Source organism: Eublepharis macularius, chromosome 1 (assembly GCF_028583425.1).
Source record: "Eublepharis macularius isolate TG4126 chromosome 1, MPM_Emac_v1.0, whole genome shotgun sequence".
Lineage (NCBI taxonomy): Eukaryota > Metazoa > Chordata > Lepidosauria > Squamata > Eublepharidae > Eublepharis > Eublepharis macularius.
Genome location: NC_072790.1, coordinates 216,025,505 through 216,047,195, shown reverse-complemented (window position 1 = coordinate 216,047,195; position 21,691 = coordinate 216,025,505).

Below are 21,691 nucleotides of genomic sequence, written 5' to 3'. Positions count from 1 at the left end.
TAGCAAAAAAGATTCATCCTCCTTTCTGTAATGAAAATACATCCCCCTGACACACACTTTCTCTCTCTCTTAGGATGTTTATTGAAAAGTGGTTTTCAAAGGTCCCACAAGCTTGGCTAAAAAGCTCTTGATAAACTTTAGCGTCTGGTTTTCTTTTTTATTAAAAAAAAAGCCAAGAAAAATGGTTTTAAATAATCAAATGGCTTTTGAATGCTGCTTTCGTTTAAAGCCGGTGTAATTTCAGCACTGATCTTCCAAACCCTTTTGTCTAATCCTGTGTTGTAAGCTTTCCCATAACAAAACTTAAAAAGATCCTTCTGCTCCCCAATGGGCAGTTATCATTGTATTCCCCATCGCATTTGCACATTAGCAAAGCTTTATCCCATCATCATATCCAGTTTTTTTGTTTTGCTTTGTTTTGTTTTGAAAGCATTGAGGTAACTCTCAGGTGGCATCTAACAAACACTGAGTGGGTGTGTCACTCGCTAAATGACCCAGCCAGCTGGACAGGTTTAGGTACAATTTACTGGAAATGTATTAAACGTGCCTTGGGAAATGATTCTTTCAAATGTTCCCACTGCCGGTGCAATACAGATTAAGACCTTGGCACGAATCGGAAGAAAAATTAAATAATAATGACATTTGGAAAGGCAGGGAGGAAAAAAAATTAAAAAGCGCCTTGATGTTAGAATAATGTTGCCAGCTCTAATTTCAAGCAAGCTTAAATGCTGACAGTTAGAACATCACTGAGACGGCAGGAGCCATGGGCAGGCTGAGGCTCAGGTTCTCTGCACTAGGTGTTGTACTGAGGCTGTCACTCATTTTGACTTAAATATTTCAAAGTGCAGTGAGAAAGGAATGCTGGGTGATGCAGAACATTGGGTTGGATCCAAGCAGCTTTTCTATTGGTGGAAACAGGAGGAAGGTGTCCCTTTTGACTACCAAAAAAGAGTATGTCGTGTATCATGGAAGCTGCAGGGACAAAAGCCACATGGGGCGAGGGCTGTAGCAATGAGAGGGATTAGGTGAGATGGGATCTAACCCAGTAGGTGTCTTCCTTTAACAATGATGCCATGGGTGGTGGTGGGGAGAGGTGGTGGTAATTTGTTTGTAGGGGCTCATTTAAAAGAGTTGAAGTCTGTCTTGAGATTTGGGTTGCTGGTATCTGAAGAAGGGAGCTACAACTTTCGTGACTCAAAAGCTCACACTCTGAAAATCTTGTGTGTCTTTAAGGTGCCACTGAACTCAAATCCTGCTGTTCTACTGCAAAATTGCTTGCCTTTAGCCCACTGTATGTCATAAACATAATATTTAATTGATTCATTTATTCCATGGGAGCTCATTAGAGATTAGGCTGTCTGACCCACAGGCAAAAAAAAGGCAAAACAAAATAGGACATGCAGAACTCTGACTAAAGGAATTTTACTAGTCTTATCAGAACTCTTGTTTTCCCTTGAAGTTCCTTGGATGTGCTACCCAAAAAATTTGTCTCAAAACTTGCAGCAGCTCAATACTGGAGTGCTTTTGCTAATCTTATTGAAAATCTATTTTGCTTGTCTTGAAATTCATTGGAATTTTTAGTGGAGTGGTTAGTTCCTACTGGAAACACTTCATTTGTTTGGCATTAAGGGAAGGAAACGGTATGGTGGTTAGAACAGAGCTGCAAGAAAACAGCTGGTTGTAGGACCCAAGTGCTTTGGATGGGACAAAAGTTGCTTTAAACTAGCACAGTCTGAGAACTTGCCTGCTTTTGCCTGTTCAACTTGTACATTAATAAATAAACCGGTCTCATTTAAAAAGACATGGAGCTGCATGCTACTTTTGTCCTTTTCAGACATGGGTAGAAATACACATGCATATGCTTCTCTTTGTATAATTGGAATCCTGAAAAAGGAGGGTTCCCCAACCACATGGAAACCCTTTTCAGATGTTAAGTCCATGTACACTCAGAAAGCATATTAGGAGAAGAAAATCTAGTGTTAGTTTGAGGGTACTGAAGTTGTATGCACATGCAAAATATGCACTGTTTGAAGAAAGTGATAACTAAACGTATCTGGAGAATTTATGTGCGATTGTGGGCCTCCTGGTATGTGTGGATGGAATGTCTGAAAAATACCTATGTAGAGCAGTATAGGTGTGCACAGGCTCTATATGTACAAGGAAAAGACTGCATCTTTTCAAGAACTTGCTGCTGTGATCCTGTTTTGCCCCTAAGCATGTTCATTCTATGCAATTAGAACATCTGGAAAGAAAAGCAATTTTCAAAAAGAAACTTGCCCTGTAAAAGCTTCCTAGTTCTTGGGGAAGCGGGGGACATGGAACAATATAACTGGGATATATTTCATTGTCCCCCTTTGTTTCTTTGCCATCTCCTCTGATGTTGAGACTTCACTAAACAAACCCATTAAATCAACCTTTTTTTCCACTGGAGACACTCAATTTGGAAACAGAAGATAATAACTGACAATATACTGAGACTGCGTATTCCATTCTTCACAGATTAAATGATCCTTGCTTGAGATCATCAAAAATAATAAAACCATTAGTAGACTTTGGAATGTAACAGACAATTGGAGAAAATAGTTTCCTCACAATCCATACCTTAATAATAATGGAATCAAATAATGATAATAATAATGAACACGTTGATGACCATGATGAATGGAAGGAGTTCTTAGTGATGCAGGAAATTGAAAACAGACCAAAGAAGGTCTCAATATAAGAGAGAGAACAAAATTGGTAATATTGTTTTATTTTAAAGTTTTCTTTTCTCAAACAGGCACCATTTTTAGTGCCTCTTCCTCCATTTCTCAAAATGTTCTGTAGCTTTATTGGGCAGAACTGATCTTGCCCATTTTCTAAAAATGCCCGTTAAAGGCAAAATTTTGTTACCTGATTAGAAACTGTTCAAGTGTGCTATAGAAACTGGGGACTTGCACCTCAGCCTTGCCCATCCTGCCTAAAAAGGGGGGAGGAAGGCCAGATGTGACTGTGAGAGAGGAGTGGCCCAGGTGCTACTCAAGGTTAACTGATTGTCAGCACAACAGTTTACAAAATGGTGTCAGCCACCTCTAAAATTTAATTATTTAAAGTGACCCAGAGCAAATTATTTCATCACAAGAATGTTATACAAAAGTTCATATAAAATACAATATACAATCACAGATGCAGAGATATACATTTACACCTAATTGACAAAATGCAATGAATGAATGGCTAAGGATAAACACAATCACATGGACAAATAAGTTCATTCAAAAAGTTCTTATCAGATTCCTATGCAATCACATTGAGGAAATTCCTTTATCTTATAGGAACAATGTAAATAGAGAACTCACAGAGTATTCACAAGGAATCCCCAAACTATCAGGTAAGTTGTTGTGGATTTTCCGGGCTGTATAGCCGTTGGTCTTGGCATTGTAATTCCTGACATTTTGCCAGCAGCTGTGGCTGGCCTCTTCAGAGGTGTAGCACCAAAAGACAGAGATCTCCCAGTGTCACAGCGTGGAGAAGATGTTGGCAGGTAATTTATATCTACTCAGGAAAGTGGGTTTGGGTTGAGTCATCCTGTAGGAGTTTCCCAGGGTGTGGAATGCTAATGGAGGGAGGCATCACTGTATCCTGAGGAGGTTCTTTTGCATATGGATTGGTGCTTGATATGCTAATCTTCTCTGCAGGGCTATTGTGGGATGTGGAGTATTTCGTTAGCCTGGTGTTTTGCAGGGCTGGAAGCCATGCTCTATTTATTCTTAAAGTCTTTTCTTTCCTATTGAAATTCTGTTTATGCTTATGAATTTCAGTGGCTTCCCTGTGCAATCTGACAAAGTAGTTGGAAGTGTTGTCAAGTATTATAGTGTCCTAGAATAGGATACTGTGTCCTGTTTGAGTTAGGCTATGTTCAGCCACTGCTGATTTTTCAGAATGGCCAAGTCTGCAGTGTCTTTCATGTTCTTTTATTCTTGTTTGGATGCTACGCTTTGTGGTCCCGATGTGAACTTGTCCACAGCTGCAGGGTATACGGTATACTCCTGCAGAGGTGAGGGGGTCTCTACTGTCTTTTGCTGAACGTAGCATCTGTTGTATTTTTCTGGTGGGTCTGAATACTGTTTGTAGGCTGTGCTTTTTCATAAGCTTTCCCATCTGATCAGTGATTCCTTTGATGTATGGCAAAAACACTTTTCCTGTGGGAGACTGTTTTTCCTTAGTTGTTTGATTTGTCCTTGGTTTACTTGCTCTTCTGATTTCATTTCTGGAGTAGCCATTTGCGTGTAGTGCGTGGTTTAGATGATTAATTTTCTCGTTGAGAAAGGTATGTAGAAATGGAAGTGTACCCTCAGTTTCTTTCTTCATGGTGAATTGTATGTTCAGGTGGATATTGTTGAGGTGGTTTAAAAACTCCATCAATTCTTCCTCACCATGGCTCCAAAAGATAAAGGTATCATCCATGAACCGGAACCAGACTGTAGGTTTGTGGGGTGCTGATTCTAGAGCTGTTTTTTCAAAATGTTCCATGTAGAAGTTTCCTATAACTGGGCTGAGAGGGCTTCCAATGGCCACCCTATCCATCTGTTCATAGAATTCGTTATCCCATTGGAAGTAACTGGTTGTCAGACAACGGTCACAAGGTCTACAGGAAACCAACTCACACAGATCGGTACTTACACAAAAACTCCAATCACCACCCTCGACAGAAAAGAGGCCTAATAAAAACATTAGTAGACCGTGCAAGATGGATACGTGAACCACACTTTCTCTCTCTTTTTTTTTTTTAAAGACTACAATAACACAAGGGATGGGAAAAAAGAGAGAAAAAAGAGAGAGGGAGGGAAGGGTGGAAAAAAGGGGAAGGTGCCCTACAAACACTAAACACTACATTTCTGTTTTCCCTTCATACTGTCATTATTCAAAAGTTAAAGCTTTATATTATATTGATGGAGTGGTTGACCTTACTAAATGCAAATTACAATTTAATTTCAAGTTAAATTTTTCTTCTCCTCCTGGGTCCCGGACGCAGTTCTCTCTGAGCAACTGCCGCCGCAGTGCTCGTTTCCTCCCCCTCCCCCTCAGACTTCTCCTTTTCGTCTTGCTTGGTGCACTGGAATTCTGGGTTCCTGTCCTCAAAATCCCTTAGTTGATCTTCTGATAATATCTTAAAGGCTTGATCTTTATGGCTGAACCAGATTCCTTCTGGGAATAACCATTTGTACTTTATTCCACGTTCTCTCAGAAGAGCTGTGAACTTTTTATACTTAAAACGTCTTTTCCGAACTAGAAATGGGACGTCTTTCAATATCTTAATTTTGTTGCCCAAGAAGTCCAAATCCGCATTGTATGAATTGTATAAGATAGTGTCCCGGATCCTCTTAGATGAAAAATCGATGATGATCTCGCGCGGCAACTGACGCTTCATTGCATATTTTGAAGTAGCCCGACGGGCTTCCAAAATGGCGCTTTTTACTTCTTCTTTAGTTGCCCTCGCGGGTGTCGCCAATAGTTCCGAGACAAGACCCCGTAAATCCTCGTTTTCCTCCTCTTTCACATTCTGGAGGCGCAAAATTGTCTGTGTTCGTTCCACTTGTAGCCCGATCAACTGATTCTCCACCAGTTTAAGCTCTTTATTCGTAGCCTTCACGAGTGACGCACTTTCCCGAGCAGACTTCTCTGCCCCCCCCGCTGCTTCCTTGATGGTTTTCACTTCGCTCTCAATTAAGCCCACCCTTTGTTCTGTTTCATTCAGCTTGTCAACAAAGGGTTTTATAGCTTCACCAACCGCCCTCCGTACTATTTCCTCCAGCGATTCTCCCTTTAAGGCAGCCGAAACTGACTTGCCAAGGGCAGGACTTTGTTTTTTTGTTGCCATTTGGGGGGGGGGGCGCCAACCAAATTTTGAAACTCAGCAAAGGGGAAGAGTGAGCCTTCTTAGCTTCAGATCTCACCTCTCCTTCACGTACGCTTGTAATAACAGACGGAATTCGCTTACTTGTAGGCTCTCGCCTAGTTCTGCTCTTTGCCGTTTCTCATGGCCCAGCAGCACTCGAGGCGCCGCGCATGTCCGCCGGCCTCCGTAGGGACAAACGGGCAATTAACCCCCCGCATTGATTCCGGGGGGCTCTTCCCGCAGCGTCCCGGACCCAGACTCCCTCACTGGGAGTTTTGGGGGCTAATCTTCGCAGATCAGCCGCCCGGACAGGGTGCTCGGCCGCTTCCTCTCGAGCCAGCGAAGAGGAGCGTCCGACATGGCTGAGAAAATGAAACCGAACCACACTTTCTCAATGAGGAAATTAATCATCTAAACCACACACTTCAAGCAAATGGCTACTCCAGAAATGAAATCAGAAGAGCAAGTAAACCAAGGACAAATCAAACAACTAAGGAAAAACAGTCTCCCACAGGAAAAGTGTTTTTGCCATACATCAAAGGAATCACTGATCAGATGGGAAAGCTTATGAAAAAGCACAGCCTACAAACAGTATTCAGACCCACCAGAAAAATACAACAGATGCTACGTTCAGCAAAAGACAGTAGAGACCCCCTCACCTCTGCAGGAGTATACCGTATACCCTGTAGCTGTGGACAAGTTTACATCGGGACCACAAAGCGTAGCATCCAAACAAGAATAAAAGAACATGAAAGACACTGCAGACTTGGCCATTCTGAAAAATCAGCAGTGGCTGAACATAGCCTAACTCAAACAGGACACAGTATCCTATTCCAGGACACTAAAATACTTGACAACACTTCCAACTACTTTGTCAGGTTGCACAGGGAAGCCATTGAAATTCATAAGCATAAACAGAATTTCAATAGGAAAGAAGAGACTTTAAGAATGAATAGAGCATGGCTTCCATCCCTGCAAAACACCAGGCTAACGAAATACTCCACATCCCACAATAGCCCTGCAGAGAAGATTAGCATATCAAGCACCAATCCATATGCAAAAGAACCTCCTCAGGATAGTGATGCCTCCCTCCATTAGCATTCCACACCCTGGGAAACTCCTACAGGATGACTCAGCCCAAACCCACTTTCCTGAGTAGATATAAATTACCTGCCAACATCTTCTCCACACTGTGACACTGGGAGATCTCTGTCTTTTGGTGCTACACCTCTGAAGATGCCAGCCACAGCTGCTGGCGAAACATCAGGAACTACAATGCCAAGACCACGGCTATACAGCCCGGAAAATCCACAACGACCATTGTTCTCCGGCCATGAAAGCCTTCGACAATATATCAAGTAAGTGTCCGCAGCTCAATATGAAGAATTTCTAAAGGCTATTGATTTTCTTTTTTTACAAATAATAATAATAACATTTGATTTTATAAATCAAATATTATTTTTTTCAGGCAGAAATGATTTCAGTACTGTAGTCAAGGACCTGCAAGGTACAGCCAGCGGATGGAAGGCACCCTGACTGACACCAGAGAGATCTTAAGTACTAGTTTTGATGCACAGTGGCAAGGTCTGACAACCCATGATGAAGCTTAGTTTTGGAAACAAGCGTTTTGATAGCCGGTCCCTTATTGGGTCTTATAAGATTACATATTTGTATGTTTCCTAGGGTTTCTTAGCTGCAGTTTTCTACTATGGGGTTTGGCTTTGTTACTAAGGGAGCTTCTTTTGTTCTACAGGATCAGGAGTGGAGCAGGTGGCAATGCCTACCCCCATGCAGGTGGCATGGTGCCCCCCATGCCTTTACCCTGCTGGGATCAGGAGCGAAGCAGGTAGCAATGCCTGCCTGCCACCTTCACCCAGCTGGGAAAAGATATGGAGGAGGTGGTGATGCCTGCCCCCTGCCTTCACCCAGCTGAGATCAGGAGCAGAGCAGGTGGCAATGCCCACTTCCCCTTCATCCCAATGGAATCAGGCCACGGACCAGGTAGCAATGCCTACCCCACAACATCCGGATGGAATCATGTGCAGAGCAAGAGACAATAATCGCCCCCTCCTTCACTCAACCGGGATCAGGAGTGGAGCAGGTGGCAATGCCCATCTCCCCCTTCACCCTGTTGGAATCAGAAACGGAGTAGCAGTAATGGTGTCCCCTTCACCCAGACGGAATCAGGCACAGAGCAGGAGGCAATGCCCATCCCCCTTCACCCGGCTGGGATCAGAGGTGGAGCAGGTGACAATGCTTGCCCCCCACATTCACCTGGCCAGGATCAGGAGTGCAGCAGGTGACAATGCCTGCCTCCCTTCACCCAGCTGGGATCAGTCATGGAGGAAGAGGAGGCAATGTCTGCCTGCCCACCCTCCCCTTTCTAGAACCCAGCTGGGATCAGGCACAGAGCAGGAGGCAATGTCCAACCCCTCTTCACCTGGCCAGGATCAGGAGCAGAGCTAGAGCAGAGCTGCCCACTTCCCACCTTCACCCGGCCAGGATCAGGCACAGAGCAGGTGGCAATGCCCACCCTCCCTTCACCTGCCTGGGATCAGGAGCGGAGCAGGTGGCAATGCCCACCCCCTGTTCACCTGGCCAAGATCAGGTGTGGAGCAAGAGGCAATGCCTGCCTCCCTTCACCCAGCTGGGATCAGTCATGGAGGAAGAGGAGGAGGAGGCAATGTCTGCCTGCCCACCCTCCCCTTTCTAGAACCTATTGTATTTTTTCCCACATTGGGCTTTGTTTCTAGTGTACACATATTTGCAGTCCCCACAAACAGTATGCAGAGTGCATACATTTGTACTGTGCTACAAATCCAGACCACATGTGCAAGAATGAGTCAGCTGGATTTTGTTCCTGGCTCTGCATCCTGCAGTTCAGGCAAATGGTTCTGAAAACTGTCAGTGGACCAATGAAATTCTGGCTGAATGAAAACCGGAATGACTCCCCCTCTTTGCCCCAAACCTGGACTAAGGGGAAAAAAACCTCTTTCAAATCCTTCTCATGTAAGTAACATAAATCTGAATTTTTGAAATAATTTGAATATATATTCTGCTCTTTTTTGGCTTTTGAAACATTAGATAGAGTTGGCTAGAATGGCATTCCCCCCCTTTAATTTAGGATGCTGCTTTGATCTCAGAAGATAAAGCAGAGATTAGGATCAAGTTGTTAGTTCTGTAAAAGGAGATTGGATTATGGAATAAACCATTGGCAAAGGGCTAAAGTAAGCCAGCCAAAATGGAACAGTCATAATTGCTTAGCATGATTTACCATTTTATTTCAGTAGTCCCTAAAAGGCAAGGGAGAACAAATCATTTTTCTTTCACTATGATGTCAATTTTTTCATTAGTCCAGCTTTATTATAATGGTTATGGTAGGCTTTAAAGAGGAAGTTTTTGTTCCTTTTGGTATTAAACTGTCATTTCATTTCTGGTAAATTCTGAGTGTCATTTAAAACTTCCTGAATCAGACTTCAGACATCTCTGGCAGTCACTAGAATCACAACTAGGCTGGACTTAATATAACAACAACAACATTCGATTTATATACCGCCCTTCAGGACAACTTAATGCCACACTCAGAGCAATTTACAAAGTGTGTTATTATTATCCCCACAACAATCACCCTGTGAGGTGGGTGGGGCTGAGAGAGCTGTGACTGACCCATGGTCACCCAGCTGGCTTCAAGTGGAGGAGTGAGGAATTAAACCCGGTTCTCTAGATTAGAGTCCTACTGGTCCTAATCACTACACCAAACTGGGACTGCCACTGAAAATAACATCTCTGTAACGGGCTCCTTTCTCCCTCATAATGTGTAGCATTACTTGCAATAGATTGGACAAGGATCTTTCTCATATTCCCCTCCCTCAAGTAGTCCTTTCTGACCCAAGGGAAGTTGATATCTGAGGGATCCGAGTGGACTAATAACTACAGGTACCAGGAGGCTCTGCACTGAGATGGAGGGAAGAGGGCAAAATCACTTTCCTCCAGTCAGCTCAGCTTTGCTGATAGATGAGTGTGATTTTGTACTTCGGTCACTTCATGAGAAGACAAGAATCCCTGGAAAAGTCAAGAACGCTAGGGAAAAATGAAGGCAGTAGGAAAAGTGGAAGGCCCAAAATGAAATGGCTTGACTCAGTAAAGGAAACCACGTCTTCTGGTTTGCAAGATCTGAGCAAGGCTGTTTTTCAGAGATCTTGCATTCATTGGGTTGCTTTCAGTTGGAAGTGACTTGATGAGACATACACACACATCCTTCCATACTACAGCCTCCTGACCTGCATGGCTGTAAGTCATGCATGGGAATCAACTTTCCATGAGTTTCAAAGGACTCCCTTGGGAGAAGGAAACTTGGAAAGATCTGTGACCATCGGCATCTTCCGTTGATGGATTGCTGGGACTGAAACCCATGGCCTTTAGGTTTATTGAACTAGTGGCACATGCCAATCTGAAAGCACAAGATAAAGCTGGCTGTGCCACATCAGCCTCTATTTTTCGAAAAATGAGGTGAATCTAAAGCAACCAGTTAAAGCAGGACTTCCTCAGGACTCAAGTGGTTGCTTAGGGAATGATAGGTCTCCCACCCTCCCCAACTATAACTTCCATGGGGCACTGCAAGAGGGTACATACATCTGTTAAATATTCCCAGTCTAAACCGTTCTTCTGCCCTTTTCATTGAGAATGGGCATTAAGTCAAGCAGCGCTGAGGAATACATCTTACATCTGTGCAAATCAATGAAAGAAATATGATGGTAATGGAGGGAGATGTGGCAGCTATGGTAGTGGCAAGGGGAACAAATGAGATTTGCATATGTGCAGTTGTCTTTTTAGCACAGTTGAACATGTCCAAAAGTTTTAACCCTCATAAAAAAATTGGTCAAATGTTCGGCTGTGTAGATTGCAAAGCAACCAGAGGATGAAACTGGGCCAGCTGGCCTACCCTGCCAAAAGTGAGATTATGGCAGTGGAAAGGAAGATGAACAAATACAAAATAGAGAAGAGTTTAAACTTTCATTTTTCAACATGGAAACAAACCAAAATCCAAGTTTGTGGCTTTGTCTCACTGCCTATGCAGTCTTGGAATAAGTTTTAACAGGGTTTTTTATTGTTCAATTAGACTTTATCCTACATAATACATTGGCTATCAGATTTGGCAGCAGTGACTAGGTGGGCTACAAAACCATTATAAGGTCCCAGAAACTCAAGACAACACACTGACCTTGAAAAATAATAATAAACACATCCTTGCCTCAAACCTGCCCCCACCTTGAGCCAATTTGCAGTTAGTTGCTAAAAATATTGGAAATAAAAACAAATATTCTGGCAAACAAACACTTTCAGAGAAGTTCCGGAGGCCTTTCCCATTCTGTTCTCCGGGGGTCACCAAGTTTGAGGTATTACAGCCACTAAGTGAAAATGAAAACTTCAAGAGGCTTGCTGTCTATCACCGGCATCACTAAATCTTTTTTCAACAATCCTGGGCAGTGAATTATGGAAGCATGGAATTGACTTACACTTCATTTCGAGCCGTAGTCAGTTACTCTGTCAAACACAACAGCATTCTGAAAAAGCCTATAAAAATATATGACAGACGAAAGCAGCAACCTCTAGATCTTTTTACATGGATCTAATGTTAAAAAGCATTATGCTAGCTTGTAGGGAAGCAAACCAAGAATACACTTTGGCGATGGGATGACTCTGAATTTTTCACCCCCTCATTTCAATTCTGTGTCTTCTGTGCAGGAACAAAGCCTGTTTTTTTTAAATGCCATTTTCTGTTTCTTTGCATGGAATTTTTCCTGTAAAATGTACACATTTTCAAGGTTATTCATTCAGCAATAAATCAGCGTTAAATACATTTATATTTCTGAATCATGTACACTGTATGTCTATATTGAGTATTTATACATGCATACACAATACAAATCTATAGTGAAACCCTAGACTACAATATAAACAAATACAAAAAGAAAGGAGCAAAATTTGCTCATCTTTGGCTTTGAGAGAAATTGTTATACGTCTGTTTCATTTTTATCCCACCTTTCTTCTAAACAGTTCAGGGTAGTGTATGTGATTCTCCACTTCTCCATTTTATCCTCAGAACAACTCTGCAAGGTAGGTTGAGCTGAAAGAGACTTGCCTCAAGTCATCTAGCAAGCTTCATGGCAGAGTGAGGATTCATACCAGGCTCTCTCTCGTCTTAGTCGAATACTCTAACAACTACTTCATTTTGGATATCATGAGACAAATAGAGAAAGCTCACCTGAGGAAGCAGATCTGGGGATGCTAATGGAGACCAGCAAAATGTATCTGTGTATTCAATTACATTTTTACCACCTCATGCACCAACATCGTTTGGGACACTCCTGAAAAGAAGGCTCCTCCTCCTCTGGCAATTGAATGCTAATAACTAGAGAAAGAAAATATCGTAGGGCAGGGGTAAATAATTCCTTTTGGCTATCTTGCTGATGTACTTCCCCCTTCCAAATTCAGCATAAAGCGTTTTCCTAACAATCTTTTAAAACCTCTGGCCTTATGGGCAATGAGGAACCTTAAATTAAAGGGTTACGGCTAGGACTGAAAGGTTTATGGTAAAATATTGTTTTCTCACAGTAACAAATAAAACATATTTCATGGCACATTGTCAAAGTCCTGGGTATTTCATGATAAAATATGAAATATTTATTAATCTGGGAAGTGTTTTGAATTCACTTTTGGTCTTAGGTACAGCTGGTACATCTTGGGATCTAAGAAATCTTGGGACTGCATGAATGGCAGAACCAGGGCTTTTCTTCTGGGAAAAGAGGTGGTGGAACTCAGTAGGTTGCCAGCACAGGGGGCAACTCTTGGCGGGAGGTGGTGCCCCTGGTACCACATTTGCGTGTGCAAAATGTGTGCATGCTTCCAGGATCAATGACATCACTTTGGGTCAGCTAGAACAAGGGGGGAGGTTTTAAAAGTTTAAATAGCCCTGGCAAAAATGGTCACATGGCTGGTGGCCCCGCCCCCTGATCTCCAGACAGAGGGGAGTTTAGATCACCTTCCACGCTGCTGCGCGGAGGGCGATGCAATCTCCCCTCTGTCTAGAGATAAGGGGGTGGGGCCACAGGCCATGTGACCATTTTCAAGAGGTTTCGGAACTCCGTTCCACCATGTTCCAGCTGAAAAAAAGTCCTGGGCAGAACTAATGAGAACTCCTGTCACTTCTGTTGCATCAAAATTATTTGAGCTTCTATTTCAAATAAAAAACAGAAGGCTGCTAGCTCTCATGGTTTTGGAGAGAAGTCTGAAATCATAGGAATTTATGTGAGAGAATGTGAATTTTTGTATAGAGGTGAGAGAAGAACTTTGTCCCATGTTTCCACTGTCATTGTCCCCTGCAGTAGCAATTATTATTTATTTACTTAGATATTTATGGGCTGTTTCTCTCTAATCAGGACCCTAAATGGCTTACAACAATCTCCTCCCCTCCATTTACGCTCACAATAGCTCTGTGAGGTAGGCTAGGCTGAGATTGTGTGACTGGTCCCAAGTTACCCAGTGAGCTTCCATAGCCACATAGGGATTTGAACATGAATCCTAGGGTGACGGTCTCGTCACTTACACACACACGTGAATGACAGGCCCTTTGTGTTTTTTATTGTTCAGTTTCAGTTGTTGCCATCTTACATTTAGCATTAACAAGAAAATTGAACTTTTCCCAGATTCATTTGGGGAGTGGGTGGGGGGTGGAGTAATGAATTCACATGGGAAAAGTGGGTGTCAAATGCTTGTGGCCTCAGACCAGGTCCCCAGCTTCTCAACTGTGCCAGGTCCCCAAGGGTTCCTGCTTGACCTATGTGTAAGGTTTTTGTGCCCCCAGTGCTTGCTTTCCTTTCACCACTTGTGGTGCTCCATGGATTTCTTACACTGGTGTGCCTTGCTCCCAACTCCCATAGATGACCCATAGCCTAGGTAAATGCTTCTCATGGGTGTGGTGCTCCTTTGGGGTCTGAGCCCCCAGCTCTGCCTTTCTCCTCCTGGCTGGGAAAGTGGCTATGGAAGTGGCGAGCCTGCCTACCCGGCCTGCTGCATCTGTGCGCCACCTCTTGGGAGTTGCCAGCAAGCCCAGGTGCATAGAAGTGGGGTCTGCACAAAGGCGTCACTACCAGTAGTGACATCATTACACCAGGGTGGGAGCATATTGTACATGAGCGAATAGAAAAAAATGGTCAGTGCTGCCCCCTCCCCTCTCCCCAGGGTCTGGTATTATTCTGAACCCAATCTAGCAATCCTACTAGCTTATGCATGTTTATTGTATAGAACTTACGTGCATACAGTCGTATATTACAGTCTTTACAAAAGATTGAAAAACCTATTTTTTCAAAGTTCCTGATCATTTGTAGAAATACATACATAGATCCTTTTGTAAACATAAGCTCTATTCAAGCATTCCAAAGACTGCATATAGATGAAAGACACAGCTTGTTCCCCTAAACTGATAATCTCTCCAGCCTTAGAATATCTCAAAAGGCTCCTGTTTTAATAGAGGTAGCCAAATGAAGATGAAAAATAAGGCTGAAGTCTGCCACCCATTACATCTCACAGAGGTAAAGGACTGCTAACCTCTAGGTGGGGCCTGGAGATCTCCTGGAATTACAGCTGCTCTGTAGAGGACAGAGATTGGTTGCCCTAGAGAAAATGGCTGCTTTGGAGGGTGAACTCTATGACATTATAACCCCTGAGGTCCCCCCCCCCCCCGCCAAACCATGCCCTCCCCAGGCTCCATCCCTCAGTCATCAAGAATTTCCTAACCCAGATTTGGCAAGCCTTGCTCTTGTGCTTCCACTATCTTCGTAGCTTGTTACCTTTTTAAATAACCATATGTGAGCATGACATAGGGGCAGTTATGAAAAGATGTCCTTTTTGGCTCAACTTCCCAGTGGGGGATTGGGGCCTGGCACTTACCTGTTTTGTTGGAGGGTGTGCGCGCGCACCTGTTTTGGCCCAGATCGGGCTTGATTCGGGCCCATTTTGAGCAGCTGCAGAGTGCAGGAGTGCTCCTGTGTGCCACTGCGGCCCGAAACGGGCTTGATCCAGGCAAAAATGGGTATGTTTTGGGCTCCTGCGCTCCACAGTGACTCATAATGGGCCTGATCCATGCCAAAATGGGCCCAAAAGGAGCCCAATCTGGGCCAAAACGGGTGCGTTTTGGACCCCTGTGGAGAGCAGGAGCACTCCCGTGCTCTGCAGCAGCCCCGATCTGGGCCAAAACGGACCCAATCCGGGCAGCATCAGCACACGGGAGCCTGCAGCGCCACAGGGGTGCACGCTTGGAAGGCGTGCTCCCCCCGCTGGCCAGGTAAGCAGGGGTGGGGTGTGGGGGGCGGGCGATCCCCCACCCCCAGCGGGGGCCTGGCATCCCTTTTTTTGGCAGACCTTGATTTTTAAGGTGTTTTAGCTTAGATTAGCCTCCCAGCGACCAATTCTGTGTTTTTTAAAAAAAATTATAGTGTTTTTCAGTCTGCGTACTGCATTTGTTTTTTGTGGACTTGATAGAGCTAATGTGATGTTCAATGATTTCAAGGGATGAGGTGTAAGTACATCCATGCCACCAATAGGACATGTGTTTAAATACTGTTACGTCCTTTGTTACAGGTATTCAGAACTGGGCATAGCTTAAGGCTCTTCTAATAGAGGGAGGAAAATTTGAGGAACATCTAGGCTGATCTTTTGTTTCCTCTTTTGTTACAGGCATTTAAATCTGTGTGTGGTCAGAGGCTGTTCTAGGAAGTCTTGGGAAGTCTTCTGCCAGCTAAGCAAATTCTAGGCTGAGTTTCTATTTCTAGATTACTGCAATTTATTCTGTTTGGGGCTGCCCTTGAAAAGTGGTCAGAAACTTCAGTGGTGTAGAATGCTGCAGCCAGGATGCTGACTGGACTGGATCACAGAGACTCTCTCACTCCAATCTTGGTCTACAGTGGCTCCCAATATGTTTCTGGGCACAATTCATGGTGTTGGTGTTGACCTTTAAAGCCCTATATGGTCTACTCCCTTATGAACCTACCCAACTGCTATGGCAACCCGGGCATCCTCTCCCAGAGAGACTCACCTCTCCCTAGTATTGCTATCTTCTGCCAGCAACTGAAGATGTTTTTATTTCATCTGGCATTCCACAGTGATCACTCCTTCCTACCCCATATTTTAATTGTTGTTTTTATGTGCATTTAACTTGGTTATAATTATTTAAATGAGCTGTGTTTGGCTTTAATAGTTATTAAGAGGTGTTTTAATTATGTATGTTTTTAATCTGTTTGCTGCCTTTGGTGGTCCTGATGAGGGCAGAAAGGCAAGGTATAAATTGTATTCATAAAATGAAATAAATTCTAGGGATGGTATCAAGTTTGCAGTTCCACTGTTTCCAAGTAGAAAATCCTAATTTCAATTTTATTTGTTTATATTTATGTATATATTTGATTTTTATACTGCCCTTATCTAACTGAAACTGGATGTTGTCAACTAGAAGTTTTAGAACAGTCTCAATCCCAAAGCCAGGCCTGAAGCCAGACTGAAATGGATCAAGTATTGATGTATCATTCAAAACCCCCTGAAGTTGGCAAATTTGAAACTGGGTGGTAAATTGCTAGATCCCCTTTATTCAAGAAAGGCTTTCTTCAACAGAGGTCTCAGTACATCCCCCTTGAGGGAGCTAGGGAACTGGCCCAACACAAAAGAAGTTAATAATCACTCACAAGTGGCTTCCCACCACGTCATGACATGATTTAACTAACCAAGAGAGGCAGGGTTCCAACAAGCGAGTGGTGGGCCTTACAGCCATCAGGGTTCTGCCAACATCTGTGGGGGTAAGTGGACTGAAGGAGTCTAAAAATGGACCCAACAATGCAAGACAGAGTTGCTGGAATGCTACTAGCAAGACTGGCACAAAACACAGAGACTTTATCCATAAAATAGGTTGCAAATAATTCACAGTTAAAAATTGAATCATCCACCACTTTAGACTCCATAAGACGAGTAGTTAACTGCCAAATCAATCTAAACAATTGAGCTGGATGAGAACTAGCGGACATGATTGAGGTGGAAAAGTAATTCCTCTTTGCCGCCTTCACTGCCACTTCATAGGCTTTCAACTGAGCCCTATAATGTGTTCTCATAGTCTCGTCACGAGACTGGTGCCATTTACACTCTAGCCGTCTTATCGACATCTTAGTTCCTCATTATACCATGGAGCCACCAAGTGCCAAAGGAAAAGAGGGCATCAGGGAGCAATTCTATTGATGGTCTCCTGAAGACCCTTATTCAAGGACTCAATGAGCCCATCAAGTGAGCTGCCAGCAGGCCCAGAGAAATCCCGCAAAGCGTTCTGGAATTTAATAGAATCCATAAGGCTCCACTAGAAAACATAAATCATCTTGTTGCCCAAGCTAGAGAGGGCAGCTAACTTTAATCCTGCCCTAACAAGGAAATGATCTGACCATGGCACCCGTTCACAGATAACCATGGACTCCAGATCAACCCCTGAGCAAAAGATTAAATCTAATCTGTGGCCAGCTTCATGTGTGGGACTCAACACAACCTGGGAGAGACCCAATTTCACCACGGCAGACATAAAGTCTGAGGCTGCCCCTGACAAGACAGCCTGCGTATGGATGTTGAAGTCCCCCAGGACCACTGACTTGGGGAACTGCAGCACCCGATAGGCGACAGCCTCTTGTAGCCTCAGCAGGGTGTGTCAACTGGTGTGGTGAGCTGGGCAGACGGTAAACCAGCAAAACATGCATTCTCTCCCCAGCTTCCCACACCAGGCCTATACATTCAGTGCCAGAAATCTTTGGTGCAGGGACCCCTTGGAAGGGAAAAATATCTTGGAGAAGTATCGCTACCCACCCCCCAATAATCTGTTCAAGGTTGATGAAAGACCGAGTAACCTGGTGGAGTTAATTGCATGAGAGGATCACATCCTCCTAAACTCAGCAAGATCTCAGTTACACCAGGTCATAACTGCCCTTTCTAATAAGCTCCCAGAGGGTATTCATTTTGTTCTTCATTGACCTGGTGTTACACAGCATCAAACTGGAAGAAAAGGAAACACACTGGGCCTGACCACCATCAGGCATCCCAGGGATGGGATGGAGGTTAGAAGGGAGCTGAGCACGTCCATATCTCGACCTACTTCTTTGAATTCTATACCTCCCTCCCATCACCATACCTCCCACCCCCCTAAATTGCTGTGATACTCTGATCTCAGGGACACATTCCAACCCTCAGGCCTAAGATGCAGACCACTAAAACTAAAATCCGGCTAAGCACCAAAGTGAGGCATAAAGCAAGCTGGTGCTATTCAAAGCCTATGGCATCTATTAACTCAGGACAGAGCTACTCATCACATGCCTGTTTATCTCCCTTCTGTAAATCAAACCCTTGAGTCTTTATTGTTGTGCCATTTTTTGTTTCCCCTTATTGAATATTTCCAGTTGATTTGACATATTTCAGACAGACTTTTGGAGGGCCTTAAGTTGCATAGAACACATAAATGGAATAAAAACCCATAAAACAGAAGAATATATTTGAAACACTAGTACAAAAATGTCCAAAATGGAAAGGCTCACAATGTCAGTGGACTGGATCCAGCCAGCTGTTTTGCTCAATCAATTCTTACTGCAGCCCCCACCTCACATGGCTTTTGCCCATGCAGGTACCATGATCTACAGCACAATGTTTTTTAGAGGTCAAAGGAGAGCCCCCCCCTCACTTTTTATTGGTGGAAAAACTGTTTAGATCCAATCCAATGTACAGGGGGGAAGAGAGAGACAAACAAAAAGAAATCATATTCATAGAGCACCACCATCAATCACATCTCCTCCAAACGTCTCATTCACCCACAATATTTCAATCCAGCTTTTGTTGTACCAAGAATGTATCAAGGCCTGAATTCAGAGTATGGGCTGGACAGTGGCCTCATCCCACATTCCACGTGCAAATTACTTGTCCATGTGAGCTGCCAGAGAGGCTTACGATGAGTTAAGGCAAAGGCTGGATGAATTCAGCCACCAGTGAACTCCCTACTATTTATTACTTTGGGGTGACAGGAACACATTTGGACAGCCCAGTGTACATTAAAGAATGTGACTGCTGTGAGCCACTCTGCCATGAAATTGATGGCGGCACTGTGGCACAGCCAGCCCAACTGGATCTAAATATAAGTGGGCTGGAAGTGATGCCAGTTTGACATCAGGGCGGAAGCAATCTGGTACCCCATCCAAGAGCATTAAAAAAAATGGCTTCAGTGGAAGGAGATGGAACAGCTACTGTAAGTAAAATAATGCTGTAGAATGGAGCAGTCCTTGGATATGACACAGCTTCATTAGGGTGTCTAGATTAGAACAGAGATTTGAAGGCCTGGATAAAATGGGGGGGATTTCTCCCCTGTTTTTTTCCCTAGTACAGCATCATTGTAAACTGTTGGTCTGAGCTTTGGGACAGGTCAGCTACTCCTCTGAATGAAAGGCATCCCTGTCTGAGGAAACTAAATGGATTCCCCAAGCCCTATAAGAGAAATATATGTAAACTTGGTTGACTGACATAAGATTGAGGCCAGTGATGATGTGTGTCCTGATCCTATAGCTACACAGGAGAATGGGGGAGAATGGGAATACAGCCATAATCTTTGCTGTGAGGCAGAGGGGCTAAAAGCTGACTCTATTGTTAGAGTGAAATGTTGGTAGGAGGTGTGCTTTGACTGTTGTGTCAGAAAAGCCAGTAATCTACAATAAACTGTCAGATTCTACTTGTCTCACTCCTGATTCCATCCTGGCTTCATATTCCCCAAGTTAACTCCCTGACTCTGTCCAAGAACCTAGTATATTTGAAATGAAATGATGAATAGACATGGGCACGATCGGAATTATGGTCTGAAAATTGCCCCGATTTTGGCGTTTGCGCCATCGGGACCGGGCTGATTGGTTCCGTCCATGGCTCCCGGTTCAGCGCTCGGGTGGGACGCTCTATCGGGTCTCGATCGGATCGATCAGTTTACGTTCGGGATTGCAGTCTGCAGACAGTCTGGCACCAGCCATCTGTTCCCGAGGGAACGGAGCCCTGTGGAAATGGAGCCTGGGGAATACCGGAACTGTTTGCCCTCCTTCTGTCGCCCTGGAAACGCAAATGGAAGCCCAGCTTTCCTTGATCAGCAGGGCTTCCTTCCAACCACGGAGCAGCCAGAAAAGCGCGCGCCTGTCTCGTCCATTTGGGAGAAGAGAGGGGAGTGCGGGGGAAGGGGTGTTCTTCTGTAGCCATGGGCACTCGAATCTCATCCCTGAAAAGCCTGAGAGGCAGCTCTTACGGCCAAACACAGCCCTCCTACGTAACAGACCAAGGCTTTATAAATAGCCATGTGCTGCACAACAAAGTTTCACTTTCCGCTCGCGGGTGGAGTGGGACAGAGGCGAGCTCTCGCTTGCCGCTTTTGGAGAGAGAAAGCGCAAGAGAGAGAGAGAGGGAGCTTTAGCTTTGGGCTTCAGCAGATAGGGAATTAGGGAATAGGGAGCTATCTCCTCTGGTTCCCCCCCCCCCGTGACAGTACCGGCACACTCCTGTGGGGACAGACCCCCCCGCCCCCTGAGGGGAGGCAGCTCGCCATCCTCCTCACCCACCATTCCTTTAGCGCTGGAAACCGCGGGGCGCCCTCCCGCTTCGGCCTTCCCGATTCCCGATTCCCGATTCTGTAACGGAAACGGGACTTGATCGGTGAGGTTCGGGTACCTGGGTTCGGCGCCGCCGTGGAATCACGATCAGCTAAATCGGGATTATTTTTTGGATCGTGCCCATGTCTAATGATGACCATAGTATGACAAATCCTGGGGTCAAACTGAGACGAGGCCCCATCCCATTTCAGGTAGCTAATTGCTCCAACTGCAGAATCCCACTGTATAGAAATATAGGCCTGAGGTAAATTTTGTCTCATGACTGTGTTGGGGATAAATTTTCTGTCAGTAACGGTTTCAGCTGGTTTTCTTGGGCAGTCAGAACAGCCATCCTAGTCACCTTTATTTCAGTTGTTTAGATCCTCAGGATGAAAACAGACATTCTAATATGTGGTAGATGCAGTATGGACACTTTGAGTTCAACCCAGTGATATGTCCATGCAGTGATTACAGATCTTTCCCTTACTCACGCCCACAGCGGGGTTTTCTGATATCAGAAAATTGATTAATGAAGTAGTGGAACCTGCATGGACTAATAGAAATATAGGTCAGGGAGCTGTGCTGAGGATGGAGTGGGGCAGAATTGCCCTCATTACCACAGCTTTGCTGACTGAAGCAACTGGAAGGACAAATTTCCCCCCTTCTCCCTCTTCAGTACATATGACTCCCTCACATGACTATTTATTTATTTATTTTAAACATATCTATGCTAGTTTGGTGTAGTGGTTAAGAGTGGCAGGACTCTAATCTGGAGAGCCGGGTTTGATTCCCCACTCCTCCACGAAGCCAGCTGGGTGACCTTGGGCTAGTCACAGCTCTCTGGAGCTCTCTCAGCCCCACCCACCTCACAGGGTGATTGTTGTGGGGTAATAATAACACTTTGTAAACCGCTCTGAGTGGGCATTAAGTTGTCCTGAAGGGCGGTATATAAATCGAATGTTGTTGTTGTTGTTATTATTATTATATTATTATTATTATTATTATTATTTTCCATCCAATAAAAGGTTCCTAAGGCAGTGAACATCAGAACATAAAAAAACATTTCAAACATTAAATCAGAGTTTAACATACAAATACACACATACACATTATTTAAAACAAATGAAACGTA